The following is a 23,322-nucleotide window of genomic DNA, read 5'->3' as shown; positions in this document are numbered from 1 at the left end:
CATTAACTAGATTCCTTAAGGGTCTTTCTCACAGTTTATATTTATATTATAAGGTTTTTAACATATATATATATGTACACACACACACACATATCTATCTATCTATATATATATTATATATATATATATATATATATATATATATATATATATATATATATATATATATATATATATATATATATATATATATATATATTACATATTATTACATATACACACGTACATACATGAGGTGTGTTCATCAAAGATTTCCCCTGACCCACTTCCATTTATTGCAGGAAACAGAACTTGTACAGGTATAATCATACGTGTCTCTACATGGCACATTATAAATTTCAGCTGTCCACTAATATTTGTTTGTCTTTTACGGTTGCTGAAGTGTACAAAGGTGTTTTAATGAAGGCAGTTGAATGCAGATCAGTGATCAGGTTCTTGTATTTGAAAGGTCATACATCAAAAGAGACTTTCGATGAGATGAAAGAAGTTTATGGTGATGATGCACCATCATACAAGATAGTCAAGCACTGGCATCACCAGTTCAAATGTGGTTGGACATCGGTAGAAACTGCTCCTATTCTTGGACAACCACATTCTACCATTGATGATGACACCATCCATAAAGTGGAAGCTGCCATTTTGGAGTATTGTTGCAGGGCTATTTGGTTACTAGCCCAAGAAATGAAGATAAGTGTAGGGTCCATGGAAAAAATGATTCATGACTATTTGCACATGCGGAAGTGGTTTGCACGATGGACTCCCCAGATGCTCACACCTTTTCAGATGCTGGAACAAATCAATTGCTCCCAGGCTCTTTAGTAATGTGCTAAGAAAGCAAGGAGGACTTGTTTGGCAGACTTATAACACAGGATGAAACATGGGTCCATCACTAAGATCCTGAGACTAAAGTCCAGTTGAAGCAATGGAAACATGATAACTCACAACCTGCAAAGAAGGCTCATGTCCAGCCCTCAGCAGGCAAGATGATGTTCACAGTCTTTTGGGACCTCTACAGATTAGTGATGATGGCAAAGGTCACCACAATTAATGGGGCATATTATGCTTCACTGCTACAGAAATTGTGGGATGCTATCAAAATAGAGAGGCTTGGAATGCTGACCAAAGGAGCCTGCCTCCTCCAAGACAATGCTCTAGTTTACAATGTACATGTTGCCCAGATGAAAGCACACCCCTGTGGCTATGAAATCCTTCCTCATTCTCCTTACTCTCCTGACCTCACACCATCTGACTTCCACATCTTTCCAACCATGAAGTCTTTTTAAGATGATGATGAACTTATTTCCTAGGTAGTCTTGGCTGCTGACACAACCTACTGACTACTACAGACGAGATTTTCACAGTTGTGTAAAGTGATGGGAGGAGGCATCACCATTGGTGGGGGCTATGTAGAGAAGGACTAATAATTATGCCTAGTTTCATTTATCCCAATCCTTGGGAAGTAGGTTAGGGGAAATCTTTAATGAACACTCCTCATGTATATATGTGTGTGAGTGTATGTGTGTGTGTGTGTGTATACATATATGTATATATGTACACACACATATATATACATATACACACACACACATATATATATATATATATATATATATAGTTGTGGCGTGCAAGAGAGACGATTGCGCTGGTATGGACATGTGGTGAGAATGGAGGAGGATAGCTGCGTGAAAAAGTGCCACACCCTAACAGTTGAGGGAACCCGTGGAAGAGGTAGGCCCAGGAAGACCTGGGCTGAGGTGGTGAGGCAAGACCTTCGTACATTGGGCCTCACCGAGGCGATGACTACTGACCGAGACCTTTGGAAATATGCTGTGCGTGAGAAGACCCGGCAAGCCAAGTAAGATCGTTGCCAGTGCCCCTGGACTGGTTCTTGTGCGGGTGGCACATGAGATGCACCATTTTGAGCGTGGCCGTTGCCAGTACCGCCTGACTGGCTCCTGTAGGATTTTCGAGCGAGATCGTTGCCAGTGCCCCTGGACTGGCTTGTGCGGGTGGCACATAAAAGACACCATTTCGAGCGTGGCCGTTTTCGTGCGGGTGACACGTAAAAGCACCCACTACACTCTCTGAGTGGTTGGCGTTAGGAAGGGCATCCAGCTGTAGAAACTCTGCCAAATCAGACTGGAGCCTGGTGTTGCCATCCGGTTTCACCAGTCCTCAGTCAAATCGTCCAACCCATGCTAGCATGGAAAGCGGACGTTAAACGATGATGATGATATATATATATACACACACACATATATGTACATATATATTTATGCATATATGTACATATATATATATGCATATATACATGTACATATACATATGTATATGCATATATATATGTACATATCCATATATACATATGCATATATATATATACACACATACACGCATGCACATACACACACAAAGATGCATACGTACATACATACATACATACATACATACATATATATATATATATATATATATATATATATATATATATATATATATATATATATATATAATCAAAATTAATCAAAGGACATAACAGTAAAAACTTTTATTTAAATCATCATCAAAATACACTGATAATATCTACAGAAATTAACATATATACATGTAAATAGATAGAAAACAAAGACTGAAAATATTAAGACAATGAATATTCATGTCTAAATATTATATTTATATATTAACAGATATTTATATAGAAATGGAGCACACCTACACAGAGTACAAACACAGAAATCAATGGTTGATTTTTGTAGTTATTATCAGTGTATTTTGATGATTGGCCACGACTATGATTTCACTTGACTTGATGAGTCTTCTCAAGCTCAGCATATCACCAAAGGTCTCGGTCACTAGTCATCACCATGAGGTCTGACAGTTGAAGATCATGCTACCGGCAAAGGCCATGATTATGATTTCACAGGTGCCATTCACATGACACTGGCAAAAATATTTGTATATATACATTCAAAATAAATCCTAACTCAGTTTTAACGATCAGTATTCCAGTTGTTTGATCAACTGAATGATCTACAGGTTAAATTAGTTTTTTTTCCAGCATACAAGTTTAAACTTTTCAGATCGAAATTTACAGATAAAAAAGGTAGATCAACTTATACACAAAGATGACTTTGGAGAACCAAGAATTCCATGTGAACTGCAGCAGGATTTGGGAAGATAGCGAAAATGTTTGAATGTTTACACTATATATTTAAACTACATATTATGTCCACTAGTATGCCCGAAAATACAGTATAGCATAAGTAACAGAGTATCCAACAGACAGTTGTACTCTTTACATAATCTGCAGCGCGAATGAGTTGACTCACTGTGTTACAGGTTGACTCTGTCAATAGCAGGAACAATTTACTTACAGAATTTCTAGCTGTTTAATTTCACACACAAATCAAACCTAGTCTATAGCAGAAGACACTTGTCTAAAGATCTTTGCAGTGGGATCAAGCTCTGGATTTGTGATTGTGAGGCAAACTTCTTAACTATTTGGTCAATGGTGGGAAAACAAATGTAAAATTGGTCTAATATGTAAAAAAAAAAAAAGATTCTAAACAAAGGACTTTTTAGTAAATGAAATAGTGAAATTTTTCAGATTGCCATGTTTACTGTTGCACTATGCATACATGCGTTCTCTCTTCTCTCTTAAATGTTTAAAATGAGTTGTTATTAATAACATTATAGTTTTTCTGATTATTAACTTAATCATAACAGCTGGAGTACATATATATATATTTTTTAATATAGTTGGTTTTGGTTAATTGCATAGCTTCAGTGACTGAAATTCTTATGTAATTAACTGAATTCATTTAGTAATCAATAAATTATGAAAATTTGATATAATTGTAACAGTAAGTCAATGTGACTATTATATATGTATGAGTGATATAACAAAACAAGAATAAACTGGTTTTTACTTCCAATTCATTTTGTTTCATTGAACATTGATCTATTAGGTTGTTTCACATGAAATGTCGCATTTTAAATTACTTGTTATTTCAGTCATTTAAAAACTCAATTATATATACCTTGCATTTAATATTGACTCTTTTTCTTTCCCAACAATATTGGTATACAAAATTCGTACTCACAAACCTCATGAAAATGTTAATAACCAAACTATGTTGAGTGATTTTCTTGTATGAGTACAAATTGGGTCACTCTGCTGCAGGAGCTCTACAGAATATCAAGCCTTTGGTAATGGTTTTGTTGACATCAGAACTGTTCAAAGATGGTTCCAAAGCTCTCGTTCAGGAGATGATTGCCTTGAAAATAAACCAAGGGGTAAGCCAAAATCAGTTATTTGGCATGATGGATTAAATGCTTTGGTTGAACAAAATCCAAGAACAAAGGTTTGAAAAATTTCAACAGAACTCCAAACATCTCGCACAACTGTTTTTATACACCTGTAAAAAATTGGAAAAGTCAAGAAAACAGATAGGTTTGTTCCACATCAACTAAATGAGATTCAAAAAAATAGATGCCTCAAAGAACGTTCCTTTTTGCTTTCTCAAATGGAAAAAGACCATCAAATCGTTACATGTGATGAGAAATGGATACTCTTTGACAACAGCAGGAGAACAGGACAGCAATTAGATGCAGGAGAGTCACCTAAACACTACCCAAACCCACCATTGCACCCTAAAAAGTTAGTGGTTACTGTATGATTGTCTTTTAAGGCAATTTTTCATTATTCATTTTTGCAACAAGGAAAAATGCTATCAGCAACATCGGATTTCCAGGAAATTAATTGTATGCATGAAAAAGAAGTAACCCAGACTAGTGAATAGAGATAGCCCAATTTTGCTCCATAACAATGCACGTCCTCACACTTCTCAAGCTATGGTCCAAAAGTTGCAAAGCCTGAATTATGAGATTTTGCAACATCCTCCCTATTCCCTTGGTATCTCTCCTACTGATCATCACTTATTTAAGCATTTTGAGCTTTTCATAAGCAATAAAACAATCCTAAATAGAGAAAAAGTAATTGAAGCATTTGGACAGTTTATCACAGCAAAAGATGAATTTTTTTTTACTGATGGAATATATGACAAAGAAACGTTGGGTAAATGTCATAAATGAACATGGATCATACTTTGATTAAATAAATCAGTTCTCTAACACTTCTGAAACATTTTATTGTTACCTTTCAAATATGACATTTCATATGAAACAGCTTAATATATATCTTATAAAGTTTACTACAAGCTCAGCAGTGTCGAGTTCATTACTTCACAGGACACAACCAAGACATTCAATTTACTTTCACTTCAAGCTGTTTTATTTTTTTTATCAATCCATTCATCCCTTCCTCCCTCCCTCTATTTCCTCTCCTTCCCCCTCCCTCAATCCATCCATCTATTCACCCATCCATTCATCTTTTTCATTCACTACTCCTAGGAAGGTTTAGGAGTACAGTCCTTAATCTACTTCCACCATATTCCATATAACTCTACTCTTCTCTCCTTCCCATCTCAATACTTGTGTAACAAGGGATTGTACTGGACCAATTGGTATCTGATACACCCTCCATCATCCTACTGTTGTCAGCCACCTCTCCATTTCATGTAGGTTGCTTGTTCTTGACACCCATCTCTTTATTACCACCAACTATTTTTACAACTATCTATTCGTGTAGCTGCCATTACTGTTTCTCTTCCATTACCTTCTGCCATTACTATCTCTCTCTCTCTGTGTCTTCCCCCTCTCTCTCTTTCTTTAATTACTGTCTATCTTTACTGTTTCTTTCTCTCTCTCTCTGTAACCTCTGACATTGCTGTCTGTTGTCTGTTTCTTTCATTACACTCTGCCATGACTCCTGACATTGTTTCATCCACATCTACCACTCTGTCTCCACTGCCATACTCTTGCTTCTTTCTCACTCTCATTCTAGTTCATGTTCTATCCCTATATCTTCAATTCACACAAAATGTGAAATAGTGAAGATTCTTCAGTTTTACAGATTACAAAGCAATATTGGTAGTCATATGATAAAAATGCACTCAGTACACATTATAAAGTGGTTGGCAAAAGAGCAGAGAGACCATGTAGGTGTCAAGAGACCTTTTAGTTTTGTCTTGCCAAGGTATTACAGCCTCATCTCTATTGCTTGTCTCACAATAAACTGCACCTTTTACTCTTTTACTCTTTTACTTGTTTCAGTCATTTGACTGTGACCATGCTAGAGCACTACCTTTAGTCGAGCAAATCGACCCCAGGACTTATTCTTTGTAAGCCTAGTACTTATTCTATCGGTCTCTTTTGCCGAACCACTAAGTTACAGGGATGTAAACACACCAGCATCATCGGTTGTCAAGCGATGTTGGAGAGACAAACACAGACACACAAACATATACACACACATATATATATACATATATACGACGGGCTTCTTTCAGTTTTCCATCTACCAAATCCACTCACAAGGCTTTAGTAGAAGACACTTGCTCAAGGTGCCACGCAGTGGGAATGAACTCAGAACCATGTGGTTGGTAAGCAAGCTACTTACCACACAGCCACTCCTGTGCCTATCTAGAAAAGTAATATAACTCTGAATAAGAATTGGCTGTGGAACTCTAACCAGCCATGCAAGCAGAGAAAGTGGATGTAAAATGATGACAAAGATGATGATGATGATGATGCTGTATCAGCCGGATAATGATTTGACATATCCTCTAAGACATTTTTCTCAGTTACTCAAACTTAGCTTGATTATAAATCAAGCTAAGTTTGAGTAACTGAGAAAAACATCCCCATAGTTAAATTTAGACACTTTGAATTACTTAATGTTGACATTTAGGGTCATATAATTTATCAAAAATCTAGTTGGGTCAATCTCAGGTTATGTTGTTGATAATGAAAAGAACAAAATGCTTAATTAAAGACTATTTTTTTAACAATGAAGATTTATTTATTGAAGAATTTTATTATATAATCCCCAAAATTGGATGAAATGGCACCAGAATTTGAGCTTTGAAAGTCTTAAATGCATTGAAATAGTAAGAATAGCTTGAATATATTTGACTTTTTTAACATGGGTTGTTTTTAAACATGTAGTACTAAAATATGAATCACTTTTATATTAAACTAGGTCTTTAGCCATTGCTATGCTGTTGGTAAAAATATTTGCTTATCATGCACATACCTTCTTTTAATAGTAGATTGTTATATAGTGAAAGCCTTGTTTGTTACCATGGTGACAACACTCTACCTATCTATCAAGCTTTCAAATGTCTGTCTGTATCTGTCTCTGTCTGTCTGTCTGTCTGTCTATCTGTGTCTCTCTCACTGTATTTCTCTCTCAACAACAAACTGTTTTTGTTGAAATAAATCTTAGTTTTATCTTTCACACACACACACACACACACACACACACACACACACACACACACACACTCTATCTCTCTCTCTCTCACTGAATTTCTCTCTACAACAACAGCCTCACATTATAGTGAAAGTGTTTTTTTAAAGTTTGTGTTGCCTTGACTCTATACTGAAAAATATACACAAACACAGATATAGAAATACACACACACACACACACACACAACCATAAAAATAACTATCTATGTTGTTATGTGATGAAGGTCCTCTTTTTTTTTTGAAGTCTGTGTAGCATTGTGTTAACAGGCTTGCACTTAAAATTCCTATGTTTTTAATCAAAACTTGATAGTTACTATGGTGACAACACTACCTACCCACTTGTCTGTCTGACTGCCTGTCTGTCTGCCTGTCTGTCTATCTATCTATTTATCTATCTATCTTTTTCACACACACACTCTTTCTCTCTTACTATATTTCTTTCTCAGCAACGATTTTTACTCCTCTTTTTCTCCTCCTTTACATATATCTTGTGATGGACAGACAGACGGAGATCAGCTTCTCTTTTGTAATATAAGATATAGAAAAATCCCCAATTTTATGCTACATTTTATAACGTTTTTATTTTACTCAAAATAAGGAGAAAATCTTTTGTAGGTAATTAGAATTAACTTTATTTGTGCCTGCAATTAATTGGACATTTTTACATAGATTTGGTGCTGAACAGATGTTTTGAAAAGTTATGCAAATATCTTGATTTTTACATCTAGATTAAGATTTGTTCAGTTTGATCCTCAATCATCATCATGTCTTATTCTTAGTTTCTACCTTACTGAAATTTAAAACTACACATGAGCGACTAGAAAATAAAAACAAATATATTGCAAAAATCTCATGAATTTTCAGAAGGTCATATAAAGGAGAAGGTCGTAGTGGTGGTAGTGGTGTAAAATGTTAAAATAGTGGAAATTGAATAAATATTAATGAGAGAAGAAACGTCTAAGTCAGGGATGATTGAATGCATTTGGTGCTGGAAAGGAAATCATACAGCACTTGAACAGCATTTACATAATTGATAGAGAACCACAGTAGAAACTTAGAAAAATCAGAACAATAGTACTGCCAGTAAGCTTGGTTATAACATCGAAAAATAAATATTAAAAAAAACATCCAAAAATGTTACCACCTCGTCCCACGTCTTCCTAGATCTACACTTGTCGAAAGAGTAGACCCAAAAAGACATGAGACAAAATGGTCAGATATGATTTTCAGATGTTGAGACCCATGGAGGCAATGACAAGTAAGTAAGACTTTGCTGATTTGCTGTGCTTGAGAAGACGGGTGTCAAGCTAAGTGAATCATGATCATTGCCAGTATTGGTAACACATAAAAGGCACCTGTGCCAGTGACATGTAAAAGGTACGCATGCCGGTGACATGTAAAAAACACCCAGTACACTCTGTAAAGTGGTTGGCATTAGGAAGGGTATCCAGCCATAGAAACCAAGCCAAAACAGACAACTCTAGCCTGGTGCAGTTCTCTGGTTTACCAGTCCCAGTCAAACTGTCTAACGCATGCTAGCATGGAAAATGGACGTTAAATGATGGTGGTGGTGGTGATGATGATGATGATGATGATGATGATGATGAAGAACTACTCTTAGTTTAAAAATAGATTCCTAGTTTGAATCCATAATGATGGTGGTGGTGATGATGATGATGATGATGATGATGATGAAGAACTACTCTTAGTTTAAAAATAGATTCCTAGTTTGAATCCATACTGATGGTGGTGGTGATGATGATGATGATGATGATGATGATGAAGAACTACTCTTAGTTTAAAAATAGATTCCTAGTTTGAATCCATAATGATGGTGGTGGTGATGATGATGATGATGATGATGATGATGATGATGATGATGAAGAACTACTCTTAGTTTAAAAATAGATTCCTAGTTTGAATCCATCCTGGTATTATCAAAACTGATGATGATCAAAGATCAGACTAGCCAAATATTGTGCAGATATTATGTAGTCGTTTTATCTTTTACTTGTTTCAGTCATTAGACTGCAAACATGCTGCAGCATAGTATTGAAGAATTTTAGGTGAATGAATTGACCCCAGTACTTATTATTACTTTTTAAAGCCTGGTACTTATTCTATCAGTCTCTTTTGACAAACAGTTAAGTTATAGGGGAGGTAAACATGTCAACACTGGATATCAAGTAGTAGTGGTGCTGTAAACATACCAACACCAGTTGTCAAGTAGTTGTGGGAGACAAACACACACACACACACACACACACACACACACACACACATGCACGCACACACGCGCGCACACACACACATGGCAGTTGTTGTTCAGTTTCCATCTACCTAATCCACTCACAAGGCTTTGGTCAGCCCAAGGCTATAGTAGGAGATACTTGCCCAAGGTACCATACTGTGGGACTGAACCCAGAACCATGTGGGTGGGAAGCAACTCTAATAAGTCCAAAAATTAAAATCCAAACTAATTTTTTGCAATTGAATTTTCTCATCAACCAATACTCTTCAATTTTTTATTGATCTAGTCATCGAAGTTGTAGTTTAAATCTACTACATATGATAGTTCCTATTTTTGGATACTAAAAACTGACAAGGTAACTCTATTGTATGTTATCAAAGCATACAACAGTAAGTCCTATCTCTAAAGTAGTTAACTGTACTAATTTTAGTGACAGTCAGCTTATTTAGAGTATTGCTTTCACATCTGAGGCAATTGTAAATTATGTTTGACAACAGTGAAATCCTATGTTCTGTGCATAGATAAAATGACATAAACCTACATTACTCCTTCAGGCTTACAATTACTTAAATAATGACAATAACAACAGTAATAATGAGAAACACTATGTATAAAATACCCTTTTGTGATAGTAAAGTGTATAAAATCTAAATGAAATATTTTGAAATATTTAATGAATATTCTGAAGTATTTAAAATTGATAAAAGTTGTTTTATGAGTTTATTGCATAAATTGAATGATATGTAATGCTGAGATTGCTCTATATTCTGATTTGAATTAACACTTTAAAAAATAGTTGTATGTGTTATAATATTTAGGTTTTAAAATACCAAATATTAACAGGATTATAAAGTTGGAGATAAAAATTGTTTGCAAGACAAACAGCTTCAATATATCGATTATTGCAACCAATAAGGTGTAGCAACTGTATACATAAAGGAAGGTAGCAAGAATATCTGAATAAATTTCTTAGAATCTTTCAACATTACTTGCCTATACTAAACTTGAGAATCTGTGATAAATTTGATTAGTTTCTGCTCTTGATCTTATTTGTTCTTCATGTTATTGATTTTTGGAGAAAATTTGAACACTGAGGAGATAATATGTTATCTCTTTGCAGTTTGTTGCAGATATTAAGTTACTATCACTGGTTCAAAAGGTGCTTATAAGATTTTATTTTAGTTGAAATATTTCAGCCAAAATGAACCAAAGATCTTTCAAATCTGAGGTTCTTAATCAAATTTAATATTAAATGATATCATGATACAGAAAAAAAAAATGGAGAAGAGGCTTGTTGAAATGCATGAAATATTTAAATTATCCTCCACATAGACACTCTTCCTTCATAAATATATTCGCAGGGGAAAAGAAATCAGATCAACCATTGATAAGTAACAAATTTAAGCCCAGCAAATTAGAATCAAGGTGCATTACTTACATTCAAATAGAGACAATTTGACAAAATCTGAAAGATTACAAGTGTACAAAGTAATAAAGGTTACAATCAGATTGAAATTACTGTAGTATAATATGAAACTGTTAGAAAGCACAATATCTGAGAAGGAAAATGAATCTATTTACAATGGTTATAGTATTGCTGAGAATATGGCAGTGCTCAGGATTAAAGCTTCAGGAAAATAGTTAAAGAGGGAAAGAGAGAAAAAAATCAAGGACCATGTGAAAACGAAAATGTTGAAGGTAAAATAACAATAAAACAAAAATAAGTGCACCAAACAGCAAAAAAAATATGGATATACCAATAATATGGTGAAGAAATATGTTAAGAAGAGAAAAATATGATTGTTTTGCTGAACATTAAGACAGAAGTCATCAAGAAAGTTCACAAGATGATAGACTGTCTATCAAATCTTAAAGTAAATTTATTAAATACTGAAAAATAAGAAAAAGTTTAAAAAATGGTCTGAATATTAAGAAAGCTCAAGGCAGTGAGCTGGCAGAATTGTTAATATGATGGGCAAAATGTTTCACAGCATTTCATCTGTTTTTAAGTTCTGAGTTCAAATCCTTTTGGAGTAATAAAATAAGTACCAGTTGAGCACTGGGGTTGATGTAATTGACTTACTCCCTCCCCCAAAATTACTGGCCTTGTGCCAAAATTTGAAACCAGTATTAAAAAAGTTGGAATGTAAGTGTATCAGAAAAGTTAAGACATCAAATGAAACGATTAAACAATCATTGACAGTGTAGAATCACAATCCTTATATTTACAAAAAATATATTACGATCATATCTTAAGGATGATTCTTCATGTCTCTCCTCAACTAAGGTGGTTCTGTAAGTAGTTCTTCCACAAATAATCATTGTATTTGTCACTCAATTTGCTTCTTACTCCACACTGTACACACAGCATAATCACCTCTCAAACTGTCCTTCTTTAATTTCTCCTACCCTTAATAAATTTTTCAATCTTTTTATCTTTACCATCATCTATTCCAATCTGTGCTACATGTGATAGTTTGCCTCATTTCTAACTGAATCGTCTATTTTGTAGTCTCACTCTGATCCTGCTACTTATTATCCTATCATCATCTAGCCTACAAAATAAGCAGCTCCTGGATAATCTTGAGTTGCTTTCCATTCTCAACGACTTCAACTAAAACATTTACATACAACCATCGATCAGACAAATAGGAAAAAGTAATTCAAATTGGTTAGGTCTTTAATATGTCTGGCATGTGAATTTCCCAGCTAATCAACTTGTTCTTCATCTTTTTTCTGAATTCATGAATCAAAAGTTTCTTGTTATATTACTCCATTAAAGTATGTAGTGATGAGACTCTCTCTGACCCACATCCTATCTGTTCAGTTTTAGACTCTTGCATTCATTCTTCTGTACATTAATGATTTATTTGCTTCAATGCTTCAATGCTTTACAATGCTTTACTACTATGCAGATGATACACTCATCATTCTGTGTAGTTCCACACACAGAACTCTTCCACAAGAAACTGAGATACTTCATACCAGACTTTCATTGCTTTCATGAAACTTGAAAAACACCTTTCAATGATATGACCAACTGTCCATTGCCTGCTGTAAAATGCTGCATAGAAGTCCTTGTTCTCAATTTTACAAGGAACATCCACCTCTCCAGAGCTTATTATGACAATTCTGTAGTTCTCATTCTTCTGCAATATACATACGGCATGTTGTATCTCTAGAAATTCTACTCTGGTCTTCATTGACCAGAATGTCTCTGACCTGGTCAATCATATCCATCCTCATCACTACATCAATTCCTTTGACAATGCAATCATGATCACGTTGACTATCAACTTCACAGTACTTGAACCCTTACATCAAACCTTCCTCTCATCAACTGCACTTATACTGTTCAACATTCCACTAGCTATCTGTCAGTTTTGAAGTCAATAAGATAATTGTTTAACTCACATCAACCAGGATTCTTGCCTTGCTTTCTCCTATCAAAACTTTCACCACAGATAGCAAATGAATGCCTCTATTCAGTTAACAATGGCTTACTTTATGACTAGCCTGGTCACATCAATAGCAAATCAATTCTGGTTTGGGCTCTGACCATATATAACTTGTGACAACTGAAACACTACTTCTTAAATGCTTGAATCTGCCTAATCCTCTCTACTGATCCTTCACTGCTGGCTGTCTCATTGTAAACACTGTCATACGGTTTTGCGTTTTGTTCACTATTAACACTCTAAGCTCTGGATCCCAAATCTCCTATAGCTATGGAAGATTTGCTATCCAATGCTGCAGCCTTACTGATATGTGGTCAGGGAAATCAGTTACAGACACTAGCTTGACTGTCCTTTCTATTTCTGGTCTTGTATATCCAACTAGTCCTGCCAACCTCCTGACCTCATTAGCAAACATATCTGTAAGGGACGACCGTGCGAACTCATAAAAGGAGAAATGGTGACGAATGGAAAAACAGAGGACTCCTTTTATTTAAACGTGTCACACGGTTGAACATACAAATATATATATCAATGGATGATATACATAATATGTTATGCGACGATAACATAGATGACCAGTAATGAAAGACCACAACCGTATAAGATGAATAACAGAGATATTTATTGTAGCGTTAAAAATGTATGTCTGTGTGAGAGTGTGAATGCGACATATAATAACATAATCAAAGACAGGCCGTCATACAAAGAAAAGTGTGTATGTGAGTGATACATGTGTGTATGAGAAATATTACAGCAGAGAAAAAGAGAGTCAATAACACGTGAACAATTATACCAGATCTTTAGTACACTATAGGAAAAGTTCTGTATGTGAAAGTGAGTTGGCTGAGTGTGGCAGAGCTGATCACTAGTTGGGATGTCGTGGCATCGATGCCGGGCCGTGATTCTTGTTATACAGATGTTCGTCGCTGGCTGAGAATTTCTTGTCTGTTTAAGAACTCTTGTCTGTTTATTTATCGTGGTGAAGCTGAGTCACCTAACAGAATCGAAGTGAGAGATGTGCCGCGGAGGTTTGGTTTGGTGTACATAGTAAGTCGTGTTGACGCTGGTGGTGTAGAGGCTGCTTGGTCATGACGATGGTGCTGGTTAGTAGTCGTAGACTCGTATTGCTGATATGGCGACGGCGGTGGTCATCGTTGGCTGGACGAAGCTGCTGAAGTGGTCGCTGGCTGCTGCTGCTGTTGTCGTGTGGTACACGGAACAGTTCTCAAAGAGAAACTGGACCGAGACAAATTATTGGGTATGAGTTAAAGCTATTTATAACAAACTATGGGCTCCCAATGGCTTCAGAATTTTACTCTATCACGTGACCTTATTAGGGGCCGTGATTGGTCAGTTTGCGTTCTGGCGGGAAAGGTTCGAAGAAGTTGCCGATTCGAATAATAATCAGTCACGTGATGATAAGGAATGGGTTCTCTACTACGCTCGCATTTATTTATATTTAAATGAGAAGATTGTATGTAATGGCGATAGTAGTTTTGTATCTAGTGACGATAGGTAGTTTCACTACATATCCACCTCGGCTCTGTAAATTTTCCCTCCTTAGCCTACTATAGGGTTCAAATGCTCTCTCTCTAAAAATCTCTTTTAGTTTGCTTCTGTATTGAGCTGGGCTTCTCCATTGATCTCTAGATATAGAGCCAACACTGACCCCTCTTGATACAACAGCATAAAGCTTGCTACATCACAAATCCCCTGCAACTTCACAACCAGCCTCATCTTCTTCACTCATACAATCACATTTGCCTTGCCACTAAACTACCTTTTTACTTAACCATTTATTTTTACCTTATTTGACATAATTTTTCCAGTTATGAGCTGAAAAAGGTTGCAAGCGAACAATAGAAAATGCTTGCATGCTTTCCTAAGCCACAAACCTTCTACACCAATTCTCCAGGGTGCTCATACAGAAGAAAGAAGGTTCTGGGTCTCACTGTGAAGATGCAGAATGTGCATCAACAAATGGCTGCAGAGGAATCAAGCTTTACTCCTTTCTTGTGGGTTCCCACATGCAAAGTGACACCTTCTAGTGAAAAAGGCACATACCACTAATTACCTCTCAATACACCATCCCAACTTACTGCCACCACCAGCTAGCCCAGTTCACAACATCACAATAAGAAACCTTTAAAGACTGAAATGTTTAGAAATTTTAGTCAATCAGATCCATTGTTTTTTGTTCATGTGTTTTGCTTTCATTTTTGAAAGACAACTATGACAATCATTACAAATTACAATTTTTGAGAAATTAACAGAACAATGAAAATATTTAATGAAAGAGAACAACAAATTAATGTTTGCAATGGAATTTTGTGATGCAATATAAACCTTAACCTTAACCTAAACTCTAACACTAAAACCTAATCCTAAACTTTGATCCCTAATTCCAAGATGGTTTCAATCATTTGCTAAGGAGACATACAAATAACATCAACTGATGGATGAGATGTTGAGAATGGATAAATCTTATTGGTTAAAGTTACAAAAATTTTTAGTTTTTAAACGTTATTTATAAAAATTTCTATAGAGGTGACAAGTTGGTAGAATTGTTAGTGAGTTGGACAAAATGCTTAGCAGCATTAGATCTTTTGTTTGGCTGCACCTGTGGAAATTTTAAAGTTTAGTGAAAATTTTAAGATTTGGTGTATTAATGTAAATTTTCACACTGAATCTCAGGGGCTAATTCACTTTTTCCAGAAATTTTTTTAAAAAAGGTTATAGAGGTTTTATGTTTGATAATTTTTACCCAGCCAGAAAACAGGATTTGGAAGCTATCATTTTGTGCATGACAGCCCGTGTTGTTAACTGTAAACAAATGAAATATTGGTGGAATTCTGCTTTACACATGCCGTAACTTTTTTTTATCTTTTGGAATTTTCTCATGACCACCATTTAATAAGTGAAAAATGACTATGTGAGGAAGCAATTTTTTAACTGCTTGGCTTGTTACTATGGAAACAGGCATCTATATGTCTAGCTTGCAAACTTTAAAAGCTATTAACTTGCTATTTATTGATTTATGGCAAAAATGAACTTCATGTCAATGATTACTTTTCAAAACTACACCAATATGCCAAATATGAAATCGATTAGAACAAAAATTGAAGAAATTGAAGAAAAGATCTGTGGCATTTCTTCCGGCTCTCCGGGGTTGATAAAATAAATACCAGCTGAACACTTGAGGCGATGTAATTGACTTACCCTTCTCCACAAAACTTTAGGCTTTGGCCTATAGAAGAACGAATTATTAATTTCTTCAAAAAATGGTTCAGCTTTTTGTAATTGACATCTGTTTAGAAAGTTTTAAGAAGAGTGACAAATCAAAAAGAACCAAAACAGATTATGGTACAAAGTGCTGTTGTATCTAGAGGAGTCGAATTTTGGCACAAGGTCAGCAATTTCTGGAGAGAGGGTGAGTCAATTACATCGATTCCATTTGCTCCCTGAAAGGATGAAAGACAAAGTTGATCTCGGCAGAATTTGAACTCAAAACGTAAAGACAGTCGAAATGCCTCTCAGCATTTTGTCCAGCATGCTAACGATTCTGTCAGCTTGCCGTCTTAAGGGACTTTTCATATATTGAGTCTTTTCTTAAGTCAATGTTCGTTGTTTTATGTATATAAAAAAAAAGACTTTCACCTTTTAGCCATATATACATAAGTGAAGTTAAAATTTAGCGAAAAACAATAGTTTACAAGAGTAAACAGTAAGAAAAAGGCAAAATAAATGGGGAAATTAGTTATTAGATAATCAAAGTATAGACACGCACACTTCCTCAATTATAATATTGTATCAGGGGAAACAGATGTTTCCCTCTAAAAAAAAAGTTTTGAGACTCCTGAAAACAGTCATGTCATTACAGCAGTTGTGAAGGTGAGAACAATGGATTAGCCGGCACCTTTCATACATCAACGAATTAGGACTTCAAAGGTGTCAAAAATCTGACACTCCAACCGCTCAATATTCGATTATCGAAAGGTTAGATCTAAATGTGACATGAACACAACTTGGTAGAATACATAGGATTTAAGAGCCCTATATAATCCCTCATAACTTTTTTATCTTTTAGAATTTTCAGAAAACGGGAATTTATACGATTATGAAAAAGAAATTCTTTTCTTTCTTTTGTATGTGATTTAAGGGCGATTTAGCTGTTGTTTTTTGCATATCATACGACCATCTGATTCTCCCCACAAAGGCGGTGACCTGCAGAAACGTTAGCACGCCGGGCGAAATGCTTAGCAATATTTCGTCTGTCTTTATGTTCTGAGTACAAATTCCGTCGAGGTCGACTTTGCCTTTCATCCTTTCGGGGTTGATAAATTAAGTACCAGTTGCGTACTGAGCCGATCTAATCGACAGGCACCCTCCCCCAAAATTTCGAGGCTTGTGCCTGGAGTAGGAAAGAATGTTTTTCTCCCCATAAATACATTTAATGCAACGATGATGCACCCGAGGGTGGTCCGTTGGTTGGATATAAGTAAAAAAAATTTCCGTATTTTAAACTGATTTAGAAAAAAATTCGGAAAAGAGTGGAAGTTTTAGAATTTATGGGTGGTGGGAGGATTTAAAAAAAAAATTTTTTTCCCCGTTATATAATCGTATAAATTCCAGTGTATATAGTACACAAATTTGCAAACATTTTCTTAAAATTTCAAAAGATGAAAAAAGTTGTAATATTCAGAAATAATGGAAGAATATAAAAATAATTTAGGGGATTTCATTGTGCAAATAAGTTTGTGGTAGATTGTTGCTGATAGCATTCTACATTATAACAACAAATTATTGAGAAAAAAAAAAAAAATCTCATAGAACAAGTTTTACTTCAAGTATCAGTGTCAAAAGTTGGGTCACTCGTCATATACTGCTAAGATCAAGTTTTAAATTATTTTACCTATTAGTGCTTTATATTCAAAGTAAACATACTGGGCAAATATTCAAGTAACATTTGATATAAATTTCCCCCTCATTATATCCTGAAAGGACACTTAATATTCCAGTTCAAATAATATCACATCATTTTGTTATTCTTTCTTCGCGCTTGGATTACAAGTGAATATTTACAACCCACTTATTTAAAACTCGCTTATTCCTTGAGGTAAGGCCAATAATTTTCATATTGTTTTATGTTCCCTGCCTTCAACTTTCTCTAAACATTCTATTTGTGCCAAGAGTTCAAGTGACTGTTAGAAACTTAACTCATTATAGACATTCTGGTAACACTAGTCTCTTCACTTATTATTAAGTGCATATTGTTTTTGTTTCTATTTATTTATGTTTCTGCTCATATCGATTCTTTGATAGCTGGAGAGCGAGAGCCTGAAAGTAAACTTAATTTCATCATGGAATTTTTCTTTTACATGTTAATATTTTTCTTTTGAAAACTAATGTTTTTTTTTCTCTCTTTGAATCAAAATCGGATGAAATGTTAGTGTTGTTATTTATTTCTGATGTTTTATGAATTAAATACAAAAATAATTATGTTAATGGAAAGTGGAATTTTGCCGACGAAATTAATCAATTTGCTATTGCGGCAAATCTAATCTCATTAAAAAAATACACTGCAGTGTTGGAGAGTAATTGTTGCAGTTAGTAGAGGTCAGGTCTGTTTATATGCATATATGTGCTTAGAAAAGAGTCCCCATATATAAATCGGTTGGAAATTTAATTTGATAACTAAAAATCAGATTCCTCAAAACAGGCCCGAAGTTTTTGCTAAACAATTAGAAGCATTCGATTTAACCCACTTGTACACAGGTTCAGATGTAAAAATATTCTTTAAACAACCGACCACAAACAATTTTAAGGGCCACCAACAATATGTGTATAAATCCTAGATGCATACCTTCAAAAACAACGATCATAGATTCTATAAACCCAGCTAGAAATAGCTCTGAAATTCAAACTATAAACAAACATTTTAAGTGCTAAACCAACATAAGAGATATGAGTAGTATCTGATCGATAACAATAGTATGTTGCATTGAGAAGTGGATGTCTTCGAAAGTGGTTGATATCTGATGCAAAGCAAATACACTAGAAGATCAGAAGAAACATTTACACCATATAACGTGCATATTTTAATTGGAAAGTTGTTCACGACGTGCAGTCTTATTTATCACCAGTAAAAATGAATTCCAAGACAACTAGCGGTGCTTTATGTGGACAGAATAACAATCCTGCTCCCGAACAATCTAACAAAAACAGTTTAAATAAAAATCGGAAAATTTAGAAGAGATGAGTTCATTGAAGAAATGAATGATAAATCATGCAAGAAATTACGTTCTGGATGCAGACATACACTCCAAGTCCAACCAATTAGACCTGTTATTCCGACTTTCTTCATGGCACCTGTCATGAGAATAGTTTATATAAAAAAATCACTTTCTTTAATACATATGACTCATCTCTTTTCAGTTATTTTTACCTTGTCGCACCTTGCCACAGATAGATTATTTATATTAGTAATCCCTCACTAACCGAATTTCAGGCCTAGCAAAGTTGTTTCCCTTGATACCAATATCCTTTTCTCACCTTCAGTTGTATTTAGTTTGGGAACATTTTGGTTAATTCCACACTTCCGTCTATCTCATAGATTATAAATTTTGTTAGGTCATTCTGTTAATTAGTGTTATGGTCATCCCTACAGATATCCCATACAAATTATAGCCAGCACTGATTTTTGTTACGACTTTACGTATTCGAGACATCAGATGTAAAGAAACAAAGAGATCGAAGATGAAAAGAGGGTAACAGGCGTATATGCCATATTTCAGGAGTATTTGCTCCTTCTTCAGCATCCATCTAACCCCTTAATCATCCACAAACACATTGCTTTATGTTAAAATATCTATAGAAATAACCTTAGTGTGGTGGTTGGCACTCCATCTGTTACGACGATGAGGGTTCCAGTTGATCCGATCAACGGAACAGCCTGCTCGTGAAATTAACGTGCAAGTGGTTGAGCAGTCCACAGACACGTGTACCCGTAACGTAGTTCTCAGAGAAATTCAGCGTGACACAGAGTGTGACAAGGCTGGCCCTTTGAAATACAGGCACAACAGAAACAGGAAGAAAGAGTGAGAGAAAGTTGTGGTGAAAGAGTACAGCAGGGTTCGCCACCATCCCCTCCTGGAGCCTTATGGAACTCAATAAACACTCACAACGCCCGGTCTGGGAATCAAAACCGCGATCCTACAACCGCGAGTCCGCTGCTCTAACCACTGGGCCATTGCTCCTCCACTAGAGATAACCTTGAGAAGTGATATAAAGCGCACTACTAACACAGTAGAACACGGTATTGACTTATAAAAAAACGTTTAATATGCTTTATAATATATGATGGTTGCATAACGAAATACCGCGCCCCTACAAGTCATTAATATCTGTTAATTCTGGTGTATTTTAAAGTATGGTGAGTCATTCACATTATCATCATTTTACGTCCCCATTTCTATGTTGGCATGATTTGAACAAGTTTTCTGAGAGAGAGTTTTACAGCTGGATGTCCTTCCTGTCAATAATCCTTTTAGTCATATGTTATGGCATACAACATTGCAGTGTACCTTTTCACAAACGAATAAGCAGATTTTCAAAGCCACCCTTTAAAAATCCTACAGAGAATACAAGAATATGTAGTGCGTGTCACCAATGTAGTGATTTGTCTGGAGTGTTCTGTTGTGAGTTTTGCTTAGAATGTCGAAGGAAAGTCAGAGGGCGAATATATGAACGAACTCAACAAACTTTATTTCAGGTGAGGTAATCCTCTCGTACAAGCAGTAGTAAGTGATATTACAATTTTTAAGTAAATGTTGAATAAAATGTGTGGGAACAGAATGTACAATTTTGATGACAAAAAGAGTTTCAACAAGTTTACTAAAGGATGGCCCTTCGTGGCTTAAATGATTCCAGGAGTTGCATAGCACAGTTGATTTTAGAGTCATGCTTGTGTTACGCTAGCTGAGCTGCAGCTGACTAGCTCTTCCAAAAAGCACACGATACTCAGGGTGGAAACCGCTACATCTATTCTTCCACAGCCAGCTTTAATGGTTCAAAGTGGACGTAGCATGGTGTGTTACTTTGCCATGACAAAATAAATCCCTCCTGGGAGTCTACAGTACCTCTCCGCACACTGAAAGTTGATACAAACAAGTGAAAATTCATGCAAATAAAATTCCTGGACAAGCAAAAATGATGTAACAGCATTCAGGTTTATGTACAGTATCTGTGATACAAGACTAAGGCAGTGTGCAGGATGTGCCAGTCGGTGCAAAACTGAGGCAGTGTGCAGAAGGGCAGAATCTGCCAGAGGGTTTGACAACACAAAACATACATGAAAAGGTAAAAAGAAAGCAACGTGAAAGCAAGAAGCAAAGAGGCATGCAAACAACAATTTAAGTCAAGCAAAAATGTCAGAATGTGTCCTGAAAAGCGAAAGAATAAAGATGTTAGACAGTAAAAAGGCAGTAAGGGATCAGTTCATATAAAGATAGTTTGAAGGATGCAAGATGCCTGAAAGTGTTAAAACGGCAGCTGAGTAAGAGTAGAAATTACAGCAGTACTTGCTGTATCTGATGCAATTCTACAAGCCGAAGCTTTTACATCAGAGACACAGGGAGCAAAGAGAGATGCTGTAACATGAGTGTAGTTCAGTGCTGTAAAATGAAGCAGAGTCGAGCTGGTGTAAATGAGCTGGCATCATGAGGCTAAAAAAATTCAGTAAGTCGAACCAATTGATGAAATCCAAAAGATGGGGTGGGTGTTGAAATGAAAAGGTGGAGAAAAAAGAGGTCCTCAACAGTTGCATCATTGATAAAAATCAGAGGCCATCTTTGATGTGGTGTTTAAATGGTAGTGAGTGGGAAAATTAAGCCTGAGTGAGGCCAGGTCAGTGTGATTTGGTGAGCATAATTTGCATGTGTTCCTTTTTTAGCTCACTTAATTGTTCTTTCTTTTGGGGAATATTTCTGTGTGGATGAATAGAGAATTGCAATTGCTACCAACCAATGTTACACTTGTATTGTTATGAGTGAGAAAACTGTGGAAGTAATAGTAGTAGTTCATTATCGTAGATATGTATGATACTGTAACCACTGCAATGATGATAAACCACTCCTGAGATCTATGTAGCAAGAGAGGATGTTTGTACTATGAAAATTTATAGAAATATTGGGGTTACACATTTCCCAATATCTCTATCTTTACTGTGAAGGAGATAAATCTATCCAAGCTACTGGAAATTTAGTTTTTTGGAAACTACCTGAAACCCATTTAATGTGGAAATCAGATACATCCACTCAAAATTTCATTACTCTTAACTGTAGTTTTATATACCAATCTCTCTTTTGTTGAAAAATGTCATCTTTGAAACTACTTTTTGTTGATATGTGAAGTTTATTGAGACAAGATGACCTGCAGAAAATAACTATTCTGTAGTTTGGTAGATATTTAACATAATCACTGAAATAATCATGAAATTTAATTTCACAGTCAAAGGGTTAAAGATAACTGCTAGTTTGTTTTTCTTTCAGAGTACACTCCCTAAACCTTATTCTCTCTGGGCTTACATGCAAAGCAGCTGGGCATATCAGACAGGACTCCAACACAACAGCTAAAGGGCCTTATACATTCCTCTCCCAGACAAATGTTCTGATAAGAACTAAGGTTACATCATTCCCAAAGTGGTTTTATAATTTGCTCCTTCACCATCTTGAATATATCTATGTTCCCTTGCACAATTGCTTAGGTTAATTTTAGCCCTATACTACATTTGTCCTATTGATAGGTCTTGTTTTTGTCCTGATGAGATTCTTACAACCCTCTTCACAAAGCTAACCTGGAGCAGATGCTGGTTTAGTCACCAATAACTCCTACCATGTAACAGATAGCACTAGATTACATATTTCCAGTAGCATTTGAAGTGAAATCACCGAAACTGTTCACAAGCCTAATACAAAAAATATATGACAATTTCAAAAAACACACATAGGTGCAGGCATAGCTGAGTGGTAAGAAGTTTGCTTTGCAACTATATGGTTCCAGATTCAGTATATTCTCCTATAGCCTTGGGCTGACCAAAGCTCTGTGAATGGATTTGAGGAATAGAGTCTTAATCTCTTGAGTCTTTCCCAATAGCTTATATGCTGCATAGAGGCTGTCTTCTTCATGTAGTTTCGTTGGATTGCCTCAAGTTCTGAGATTAATTTGACACTCGTTGGTGAC

At 35.5% G+C, this 23,322-nt stretch overlaps 1 protein-coding gene and 1 long non-coding RNA gene across 2 annotated transcripts in view; one reads left to right on the top strand and one right to left on the bottom strand.

Moving 5' to 3' along the window:
* The window catches only part of LOC128248149 (uncharacterized), a 41,337-nt gene that overhangs the window by 17,855 nt on the left and 160 nt on the right, over positions 1-23,322 (bottom strand). Inside the window, exon 1 of the long non-coding RNA XR_016242253.1 lies at positions 19,384-23,322. This exon is cut by the window's right edge and continues 160 nt beyond it. This is a non-coding gene — a long non-coding RNA (uncharacterized LOC128248149). The remainder of the gene's footprint in view (positions 1-19,383) is intronic.
* The window catches only part of LOC106873390 (prostaglandin reductase-3), a 112,677-nt gene continuing 106,147 nt past the window's right edge, over positions 16,793-23,322 (top strand). The window contains exon 1 of the mRNA XM_052968857.2: positions 16,793-18,199. The gene's annotated coding sequence lies outside the window, so the exon portion shown is untranslated. The remainder of the gene's footprint in view (positions 18,200-23,322) is intronic.

This window comes from Octopus bimaculoides, chromosome 6, assembly GCF_046866305.1.
Source record: "Octopus bimaculoides isolate indiv1 chromosome 6, ASM4686630v1, whole genome shotgun sequence".
In the NCBI taxonomy this organism is placed as follows: Eukaryota; Metazoa; Mollusca; class Cephalopoda; order Octopoda; family Octopodidae; genus Octopus; species Octopus bimaculoides.
This window is presented reverse-complemented; position numbering and strand designations above follow the sequence as displayed.